A 10,615-nucleotide genomic window follows, 5' to 3' on the forward strand; every position below is an offset into this window, starting at 1 on the left:
TATAGGGCTCAAGGCTCTGCTGGAGAAGAGAGGAGGGGAAACACAAACCTTCAACATGGTCTACTTCCGGACTTGGACAACTAGAGGTTCACTCTTGTCTTAATCCTGAGTCCGAAAAATCAGAATGCAGATCTGCATTTCTCCATGGCTGCTTATCTGGACAGAGGAGTTTCCTTAACAGCAGAAATTATTACTTGATAAAACACACACACCTCTCAGGTCTCTGTTGATAACTAGCACTTATTAAATGTGTGTTTATTTTAAAATCATTGGTATTTCTAGCAAATGTAAAGCAGTTTAAGATAAACAACTTCCAGAGGGCCACCCAGCAAACAGTTTATTTTCTGCAAAAGGAATAGGCCACTTGGAGGACTCAAAAAAAATCTGTGTGCAGAAATCTGAGACAGATCAACTAGGTGAACCTGTGAGTTGGTGAGAGGTATAGGCCGTTTACTTGACTCATGACAAGAAAGTACAGAAATCGAAAGTCATCACTTATAAACACAGCAGTCTGATATTGTAGTTTTATTTCTGTTGACTCTAACAATAAAAACTTGAATATCTGTGCTTTTTATTTCATCTTTTAAAATTAGCCAATGTTATTCTATTTTACCAGAGTATCAGACCACAATGGACTGGAAATGTCTCCTGAAAGCCCTTCACTAGACATTTGTGAACACTGTTCCACAGGAAAGCAGATTTCAGCATACGTACATGACAATAACTGCTATCATCATGGTGTTTATTACACACCAGGGCCTGTTAGAGAGGCTTGCACCAGAAACTCTATAAGGTAGCAACTACGCTTGCTCCCATTTCACAGGTGTGGGAACTGAGGCACATAGAAGCTGAATTCCTTTCCCACTACTGTACAGCTGGTCAGCTGTAAGGCTAAGGTAGAATCTAGGCAGCTCAGATTTAAGCCCTTAGGACCAACCTTGCCTTGAGTTAAATATAAGCAGTGTGACTCTTGTGTAAGTGGTAAATATTTGAAATAACAACAAAACTGGAGAAAGAAGGGGTAGGGAGGAAGGCTGGGCGTGTGCTCGTGTGCACATGCACCAGGCTTCTGAGGCCTATGTGTGCCCTGCAAGGGGTCGTATATGGTGTGCTCTGCTGTTATTCTTCGATTGTACACACACATCTTACACTCACTTTGACACGTAGGATACATTTTGCAATTTAAAAGTATTTTTCTTCAAAGGAGTAATGAGCTGTCAATGGCACCCATGGTCCCTGGAAGCTCGAGCTCCCCATAGTGGAGAGGACAAGGACAGTTGTTCTCCACAGCCACTTGTCTGTCATACCTGTTCTCCAGGGCAGGTGGGAAGAAGAAAGACCTCGGTTGCCTTCTGCTGTCCAGAGTCTCAGGTGCTTCCTTAAATCTCACTGTAGAATTCACTGGGGAAGCGAACCTGTATCACCCCAGATGTGAGCCATCACTTCCGTAGAGCGTTGAAGAGTTAATATTTAAGGCTGATGGAAACGCCACACCTGAGAGAATACACAAGAGCATAATTTACAGTGCTGAAGGGTATTCAGGAGCTCCACGCTTCCTTCCTTCAGAGAGCTTTCCTTGCCTGTGATTTTTCATTAATCCTAGAGAGAGTAACATGGGGAGGGAGCACTCCAGCAAATAGGTGAAGCTACTTACTTCAGAAGAGACTGCAGTGAAATGTGTACTCATCCCAATCAAGAATCTTCTTGATGTGTGATCAGCTCACATTACTACCTAGGAGAATGATTTTGAGGATCTCAACAAGAACCATGTGAGATGAAGATCCAGCTCTCTATAATCACCAAGAAAGCTGGGCTGACGTGCTCAGCCAAGCATGTACCTGAGAGGCTGGAGATTTCTGGAACCCACACCAAGCCAACTGAGTCAGGATCTCTAGAGAGTAGAACCCAGAAATCGGTGTTTCTACAAATCTCACCTGTTGTGGTTTGTATCCGGATGTCCCCTCAAAGCCTCGTGTGGACACCAGCAGGGCCTTTGGAAGGTGATGGGATTAGAGGGGTGTTATGGCTGACTTGCTGTTAGAAGCAGGGATCTGTTCAGAAGAGGTGAGTCGCTGTCGGTGTGACCTGGAGGTTATATCTCCCTTCCTGGGTCTTCCTGTGATTGTCCCTGCTTCCTGTCCACCATGTGGTAAGCAGATCTTCTGTGCCGTACTTGTCTGTCATACCTTTCAAATTGTGAGAGTCAAGTATTGTGTCTCAATGACAACGAAAGTGATAAGACTGCATCCCTCACCTTGTAGTTTTAGAGGCCTTCTAGAGTTATATTAAGACAACCAAATGAATTCAAACCAAAAGTTTGTAACCACACAAACCTGGGCCGAATACTAGCTGAATGACCTGGAACCATTTTCCACAGTCCCAGTTGCAAAACTGGGTACTGATTTTAGCACCCAGAGCTAATGGAAAGATTTAACAAGCGATTGTACATAAAGTACTTGGGTCTAATAAGCACTCAAAATATTTAGCTATATTTATTTACTGTCATTTATGAATATCTACAATCTGCAAGGCAAGGTGGGAAAGGTAGAGGGAAAAATCCAAAATTCAACAGAACAGCACCTACCTTCAAGTAAATTAGAGTGAATTTGCTTTTAAAGTTTTCCTATAAATCTCAGCTTTTTCTAGTGTCATCGAGGCATTGCTAACCTAGGTGAAAACCACTTTAAAGCCCATGATCATATCCAGGAAACATCTTTACAAGTTGGAGTAGAAAATCTACTGGAAATGTGTATCAGCTAAAAAGCAACCCTCTCCTGAACCATATTGGAAGTTACGAATGACTAAACTATCAGTTGACCAAAAGTTGGCCAGCCTATTCCTTCTTGTTTGTACTCTGGGTTTGGTACCAGAAAGCATTACAGCCTTCATGAGATGCTTTCAAATTTCCCTGCATTCGGTACCAATAAAAAGGAAAAAGACAAAAAAAAAAAAAAAAAAAAAAAATTCCCTGCATGAGATGTGGGCTCTCGAACTCTGCTGACCTACAATTACAAGGGAAGAGGGAGCCTTTGAATTTCTGTCCCATATGGGGAGAAAACTGGTCCACAATGAAAGCCCCTCTGGTTTTTCCAGGTTCTGAGGGATAAGGTTTTACAACTATTATTCTGTGTCAAGGAAGGGATGTCAATAGCAACTTGATTTCAAAATGATCATGAATCCACAAATCATGTCCAGGGTCCTCAGATTCTACAATGCTTCAAAGAAATTACTCCACCGAAACTGATACCAGGAAAGCTAAAAGACTGTACCGCTGACCTCATCTGAACTCCACTCCTGAGTTCACTGCAGAGCCAAGCAGACAAGCCCAAGGTTAATGGAGAGAAATTTAAAGTGGGCTTTCTCTCTCCATCTGCCTGGGATTGATGCCCCCAGGCTTTGGTTCAAAAGAACTCCGTAGTAAAATTACAGACTGCTTGGAAGCAGTAAATGAAAGCTAGTGAATACAAAGAAGTAAGAACTTTATCAAGAATTATGTTAATTATGTCAAGAAGAAATTTAAATCAAGATTTTGCAAAGAGGAACAATAGTTGAATAATCCATCATCAGATAAGTGGCAGCTGATTATTAGGATAGAGTAAAGATTGCTAGTTATGATGCTTAACTTGGTGCCATGAGTCCCAAGAATCTTCTCTGTTGTTCTTTAAACTATTGATGCCAGACTCACCATCCACACTGATTATGTGAGAATTGCTGGGGGCATCAGAATTTTTCAAAAGACCCTCAGGTGAGTCTAATGGACAACTTGGATTGAAAACCTCTGTCTTAGTTAGCAAAGCTTAGTCACCTGAAGAGGTAAATGTTGCTTTTAAAGCAATTTGACTTTTTCCCTCGAGCAGCAGAAGAATCATGTTGATTAATTAACATTTTCCAAACAACAGCAATGAATTAACTGCTGCTAATGTTCAGGCCATGGAATTAGACACGACTCCTGCACATCGGATTCATCTCCCCAGACAGAAGCTTGAACACAGATTTCTGCAAAGGAGAGCTTAGCAAACGACAATCACAGAAAGCCTGACCTCAGCTGAGCAAGCACTGTGTAAGGAGCAAAAAGCCAAAACGCAAGCTCATTTCCACATCCACTTGTGTATGTATTAATTATGCCAGGTACTGTGCTGAGGGCCAGTGGGTCTGAGCTTCAGAGATGATGATCCGGGATTAGGGGCTGGGGATTTAGTTTAGCGGCATAAGCACCTGCCTTGCAAGTGTGTGGTCGTGAGTTCGATCCCCGGTACCGATAAAAAAAAGAAAAAGACAAAAACAGAGATGATGATCCATGAGTCCGTGGGAACTGACACTAATGAGGAAAAGGAAAGGCAGGCATAGTTTTCCAGCCATGCAGTATGCAACTGAGGCTCACAGCAGATCTTTGGGGAACCCAGAGAAGAAACAAGAAGCCTCGGGGTGACAGGTAAGGATTCCCAGAAAAGGCAACATAGGAGTCCTGTCTAGAAGGCTGAGGGGAGTCCGCTGGGTCAATGAGGACTAAGGCCTGGGCAAGAGTAAGGAAGCGGCACTTGACAGGTAACACTGGACAGACAGGCAGGAGGCTGTTTGTAAAGACCCTTTAATGCATCTAAGGCTGTTGGGTTTAACCTTGGAGGAGGTGGGAGTTGTTGGTGGATTTCAAGTAGGGGCACAGCATGATCACAGCCACATTTAGGGATGCAATTTATGGGACCTTGCTACTCACAGTGTGATCCACAGCATCCTCAGCGTCATTCAGGAGCTTGTTGAAAATAAAAATTTTAGGCCCCATCCTCAACTTGCTAAATCAAAATCTATACTTTAACAGGTACCCTCAGGATTCACACCACATGAAAGTTTGAGACACACAGTTAAAGCAGAGAAGATTTTGCGAGGAAGGGGGTGACACTTTAGAAAAAACAACTATGAGATGATATGAATAAATTGATAAACCACCTTGTCTTTAGCAATTGCCTCTAGATAACCGACCCTGTGGATCCCAGGCATAACTTTCAAGCAACGCTGCATGGCAAGCTGAATTTTCTTGTTATATTGCCTGCATTTTTTACCAGATTAGCCAGAATCCTACCAGCATGAGTGTGGCATGAGGACCATGTGTCACACACACTAGAATATGTGGTGACAGCTGCTCTGGCTTGGATATGCTCTGAGTGCGGCCCTCAAAGTTCAGGGGTTGGAAGCTCAGTCCCCAGCAGGATGACATTAATGGTGACATTAAGAGATGATGTTTAGTGGGAAGTGATGGTAGGAACTACCCTCATAAGAAATTTTTATAATTCTTGTGAAAAGTTTGCTTGCTATAAAACAGTAAGAGTGGCCCTTTGCCACTCTCCTGTCTCACCATGTGGACTGTCATTCTCACAGAGGCCCACCAGATGCCATTTACCCTGATGTGACACTACCAGAGGTGTTCACGACAGCCAGTGAAATGTGTGACATTCCACCTCCCAAACAGTGAACTAAATAAGCTTCTTTCTCCATAAAGTATTCAGGCTCAGTTATTTTGTTATAGCAACAGAAAACAAGACTAATACAGTGTCTATTGTGAAATAGGAAGTACAGGTCAGCTAAAAAGAGGAGAGGTCCCTTTGCTGGTTTTGATGGTAGATACCAGCCATAAGACCATCTATTACGTCAAAAACCATGATTAGCATGAATGTCACCTAGTGTGAGCACCCAGAGACACAGTGACAATGACGTATGGATTTTGGAGTTGCTGATTCCATGGGGGGGGAGAGAGAGAGAGAGAGAGAGAGAGAGAGAGAGAGAGAGAGAGAGGTCTTTAAAAGAGAAGTGGAATGGAAGAGGCTGTGTATCTTGATATCTTGGGACAGCCTCTGGTGGAAAAGAATCCCCACTGAACTCGGGTAGTAGTGATGGGGGGAGCTGTCCAAAGGAGCACTTTCCATCAGGAAATAAATAACCATCTCCCTAAAGTGAGTCTGGAAGAATCTGAAAGAGGGAGTGTGGCCTACTAGGTAAGAAGTGGGGAGTTGAAAAGGACACACATGCAATTAGTCTATAAATAAGCACAAGTGTACCTCATCTTTAACAATCAGCGTGTTATTGAACAGGGTGTACAAATTGGACTTGGGTTAAATTAAACCTATTTTAAGCCCATTCTGGGAATTTTCTATTTAAAGGAATCCTTTGTAGAGTGGATAATCACACACTAATGAAGCCTTTGTTAAACCTAGATACAAAGCTGAAGTTTCCAAACTGACTGTGCTGGGAAGATCACCCCAAAGATATCTGGCAAAGTGCAACTTGTCTGTGTGCCAGAGAACTGGGTCCAGGGGTGAGGGAGCCCTCAAAAGGATGTAGAGTCTTACTCTTGGGAAAAATGGTTAGGCAAAACAGAGAAAAGGACATATGATCTCTGGCTGGAAGAGTATGTGAGACCCAGGGGTCCATCAAAGCAGGCGGGCCTCATACAGAGACAGCAGATGGGTGAAGGGCAGTGCCCAGGAGACGGACCGAAGACAGGGTGAGTGAGCACAGAGGGCAGGAGTTTGTGCCTACATCACAACTAAGTCCTTCTTCATTCATTTTAAGGTTCCAGATTTCTATGCTAATACCCAGAATGTTCCTCAATGCTGTTCATTCAATTACATGTAGGGAATTTCTCAGTTCTTAACTGGCTGACTGGCAACAATGGAAAACACAAGTAATTTAGCATTAATCAAATGATCTTGCATATCTTGACTCTGAGTGCCTAAACAGAGAGACTTCTGGGCTCAATTTCTTGGGATGCCTTCACAGAAAAGGAGGAGTCTAAAGGGGGACTCAAACAATGAGAAAAGCTAGGTAATTTGGAAAGGAAGGCAGGAAAGGCAATTGGAGTTAACTCCAGAAACATAGCAACTTAAAGAAATCCATTGCTCTCTGTCCAAGCACAAGTCATAGACTCAAAAATAGAAAGATCTGTTGAGCCATTGCCTGGTGGGGACTCTAAAACAGTCCAGCACAAGGAGCTGGGGACAAGAAAGTTCTATTAGCCATCTAGAATCATCACGTCCTCCTCTGTGACTTAACTTCCTAGAGAACAGAATGTACTCTCCCTAGCCCTTCTAGCCTAAGGTTGAGGGCTGAATAAGAAAGAAAGTGATTATTTGTTCAACAAATATTTATTGAGCCCACCATAATGTTGTAATGGGAGCTTGAGAATTGCTCCTTTGTTTTTATATGGGGTTTTCATGGAGTGGGAAGATAAGGAGAAATGCTCAGAAACAGGGCTGCAGGTCAGTAATCTTAAGGAAGCAAGGCTCTAGTGAAGTAAGCTGAACATTATAAAACAACATATTTGATCCAAGGTTATCCGGCATTGCAATGGGCTCCCTCCACATTGTGGAAACAGAGGTCTTTCCAAAGGGAACATCCAAGTAACATGAGGCATAGGACAGGGCCCCTTGCAGAGTAGATGGACCCTCCTTAGTCTGGCTTGTCACCTGCACCATGCTGCTGCTGCATCTGTCCCCATTTTCCCTGCCAGTTCCCATGGAAGAGAGAGCCTGGGGTCTTAAAAAGATAGGAGACACAGAAGCCCCAGACCAGGGAATCAGAAAAGAAATCAAGGGATGAAATAGAATCCACTAGATGGGGCAGTGAAAGGATCAGAAAGGGGTTAAATGGAGTTGGAAAAAAAGGGTTCCATTTAGATTTCAGCCAAGATCAGTACCAGCTATTTCTCAAAAGCTTTTAAGAGTTCATGTAACTTAGCAACTGGCCTATGTTTGTTTTTTGTTTTTGTTTTATCCATGGCAGTTTCTTAGTAGTTACTGTCGGGGGGCGGGGCTCAAGACTGTGCCCTTGCTGAGAAATGGGAAATAAGGGGTAGAAATGGTCTACATCCTGTCTGGCAGGGTTGGGATGAGACCGGACAGTAAAAAGGTGGAAGTTCTGATCTCTGGATGCTCAGAAAACAAAGCAAGATTTGGCAGCTGTGCCTGGAATCTGGAGGTGCCCTCAGAATTGTGTCATGAACAAAGGCCCAGGCGGGACACATCCCCGAGATGCTTCAGGAAAAGAGCAATAGCCGGCCTGCCTCCCCCTCCCTCTGAAAACCAGCACCACTCCCACTCTGTATCCCACAGTTCCCGGGTGAGTGCTGCCCCAGGACCAAAGGGGCTGGGAAATGAGCTCAGGCTCTTTTGTCCCTGACTCCAGATCCCTGCAAAGACCCCAGCCCCTCTCCTTCCAGACCTGCTGTTTCCTCTAGTGAAGATTATTTCGAAAGTGCAAGGCCAGTGAGCTTGCCCCGGTGGCAGGGGTGTCTCTCACTGGAATAGTAAAGTCGCCTTGCGTTCTAAGGGTCACAGACACACACATTGCTTGCATGCACACTAGTGCAGCACACACTTGCACACCCACGCATGCACACGCACACACTTTGGCCTCTCCTTGCTGCCGCCACAGAGTCAGCCGCAGCATCTGGGGTGGCCACAGCCTGGACGGTGCCCAAGTTTCTCAGCATAATGCGCAGATCAGCACCACCCCGGCGGACAGCTCACCGCAGGCGCTGTTCAAATCTCTGAGTCCAGCTAGCCCGTAATCGCAGCACTCAGGAGGCTGAAGCAGGAGCATCCTGAGATTGACTGAGGCCTACCTAGTTAGCTCAACACCAACCAGGAGTGCCTACTGTCTCTAAAAAACAGATAAGTAAACAAACAAAACTCAGTCTTATGAGGAAAGCAAATTTGCCTGCTTAAGCTCCCCTCCTGCCACACTAAGGAGCACATAGCCTTAAGGCACAGCAAAGTTCTGCGACTCTGCCGATGGAGGGCTCTCAGCTCACTGTCCCCAAGAATTGCCACATAACTTTTCACTGTTGAGGGGTGGGCATCTAGAGGTAGGTGGCTATTTTTACCAGTTTAGACCTCAAAGATGCCACCAGAAATTCCATGAGTGTCCTTTCCATTCAGCCATCCTTAGGTTGCTAGGTTTTATAATCTAATGGTCTCAAGACAGCTGCACCTGCTCCAGATATCACATCCATGGTCAAGACAAATTGAAGGGAGGTCACTACAGCAACATCTGCCCATTTATAGGAAAATGGATTTTTTTCCCTCAAAACAGCCAAAGATTTCCAATTAGATCTCATTGGACAATACCGTCAGATGACCACTTTTAGCTGCAAAGAAAGAAGGAAGGAAGGGAGGAAGGTATAAAGGAAAAAAAGTATATAGCTTTTCCAGTCTTCATCATTAAAGAGGGAAAAGAGAGAATTAACACAGTCGCCCAATGTGTCTGCTATCAATAAAAACATAGGCCTTATGAGGCCACTTCCTCATCTACAGAGCAGACTTACTCCAGCACCTAACCCTATTTAATAGGGATGAGGTGACACTACGTGACATGCCACTCACATAGAGGCTCACCAGATCCCAGGACAAGCACTGGGGAGATGACAGTCACTGCAGGAGATAAGCAGGCAAAGCTCAGGGTAACAATGCAGCGCCCATGTCTGTGAAGAGCTTGCTGAGCTGGAAAGGTGCACATCGGTGTAAAAGTCAAGAGGCTCGAGTCCCCAGGGAGGATGCAGATCTGAGAGGGTCAGAAGGCGGTGTCAGCATCTTACTCATCCACCTCGAGGTCTCCAGGGAAATACAGAGCCCATGTGAGAGTGGCAGATGTCATTCAGAGGACAGTTAGTGACACTCATGGTGACATCCAGATGAGCTCTCTCAGTCCTTGACTTCCCAGAGATAAGAAAATTACAGTGTCCTTTGCAAACACACAGCCCCTCACTGCCTGCCATGTGCTCCCACAAGTGACCATGCTGCTGTTTCCTAGGTAAAACAGTGCTCTTACCTGAGAGCCGCTTTCGAATAATGTGCTCCCTGGGACGTCCAAGGGAATGAAACTCCCTCCCTCAGTCCAAGGCTGAATCCACATCAACGTACTGCTAGGCACATGGGAGAGACACAGAAACTTAGACAAGAAAGATGCAGAAGACAAATTCTACGGAGCACCAGCTTCATTTCAGTGCCATTAAGGGACCCCATGAAGTGGGGGTAACCCCAATGTTACCCATTAGATTTCAGAGGTCACTATCACAAAGGGAAAAATAACACATGGCCACGAGAAATTCAGAAGTCAATGATGACGATAATTACCATGATGGCTAATGCATCTCGAGTGTCTGCCATGTACCTGGCACTGTTCTGGGTATTCTGCATGAATTATGGATAGCATGCAGGGGAAAAGCTCTCTTCACTTCCCCTCGTCTCTTTCTTTCCCTAATGCTGCCAGCTTGTTTCCTGAGTTTCTTCCTGCTGTGGAGACCCCTGAGCCTGTTTTGGCTCTCAGTCCATAAAGTGATCCTGCAAAAAGGATGTGGTTGGTGGGACCCTTGAGAAGCTGAGAGCCCCCAGAATGGTGCAGATCGGTGCCTTGATCCAAATGGAGCCATCCAGGGAGAAGCACCAGGAAAAGCAGCTCCCTGGAGAAGGGAGAGCGGATGCATTAAGACAGGGGCATCCCTCAGAAGTCATCCATCACCATGACAGCAGAATGGAGCTAAGAAGAGGACAGGGACAGACAGAGGGAGCTCTGTGACTAATGCCCGGAAAAAAAAACTGGCTGAGCTTCTTACAGTTCTGTCTCA

At 44.9% G+C, this 10,615-nt stretch overlaps 1 long non-coding RNA gene across 1 annotated transcript; it reads right to left on the reverse strand.

The window, feature by feature from the left end:
- Window positions 1-494: 494 nt before the first annotated feature.
- LOC134472613 (uncharacterized) lies at window positions 495-9,914 on the reverse strand. The gene is made up of 3 exons (XR_010042502.1): window positions 9,820-9,914; window positions 1,935-2,186; window positions 495-1,494 (listed from the first exon to the last, which is right to left on the reverse strand). It is a non-coding gene; the product is annotated as an uncharacterized LOC134472613 (long non-coding RNA).
- Window positions 9,915-10,615: the final 701 nt, after the last annotated feature.

Source organism: Cavia porcellus, unplaced genomic scaffold, assembly GCF_034190915.1.
Source record: "Cavia porcellus strain 051 isolate PalLab524CR breed Dunkin Hartley unplaced genomic scaffold, mCavPor4.1 scaffold_24, whole genome shotgun sequence".
NCBI lineage: Eukaryota > Metazoa > Chordata > Mammalia > Rodentia > Caviidae > Cavia > Cavia porcellus.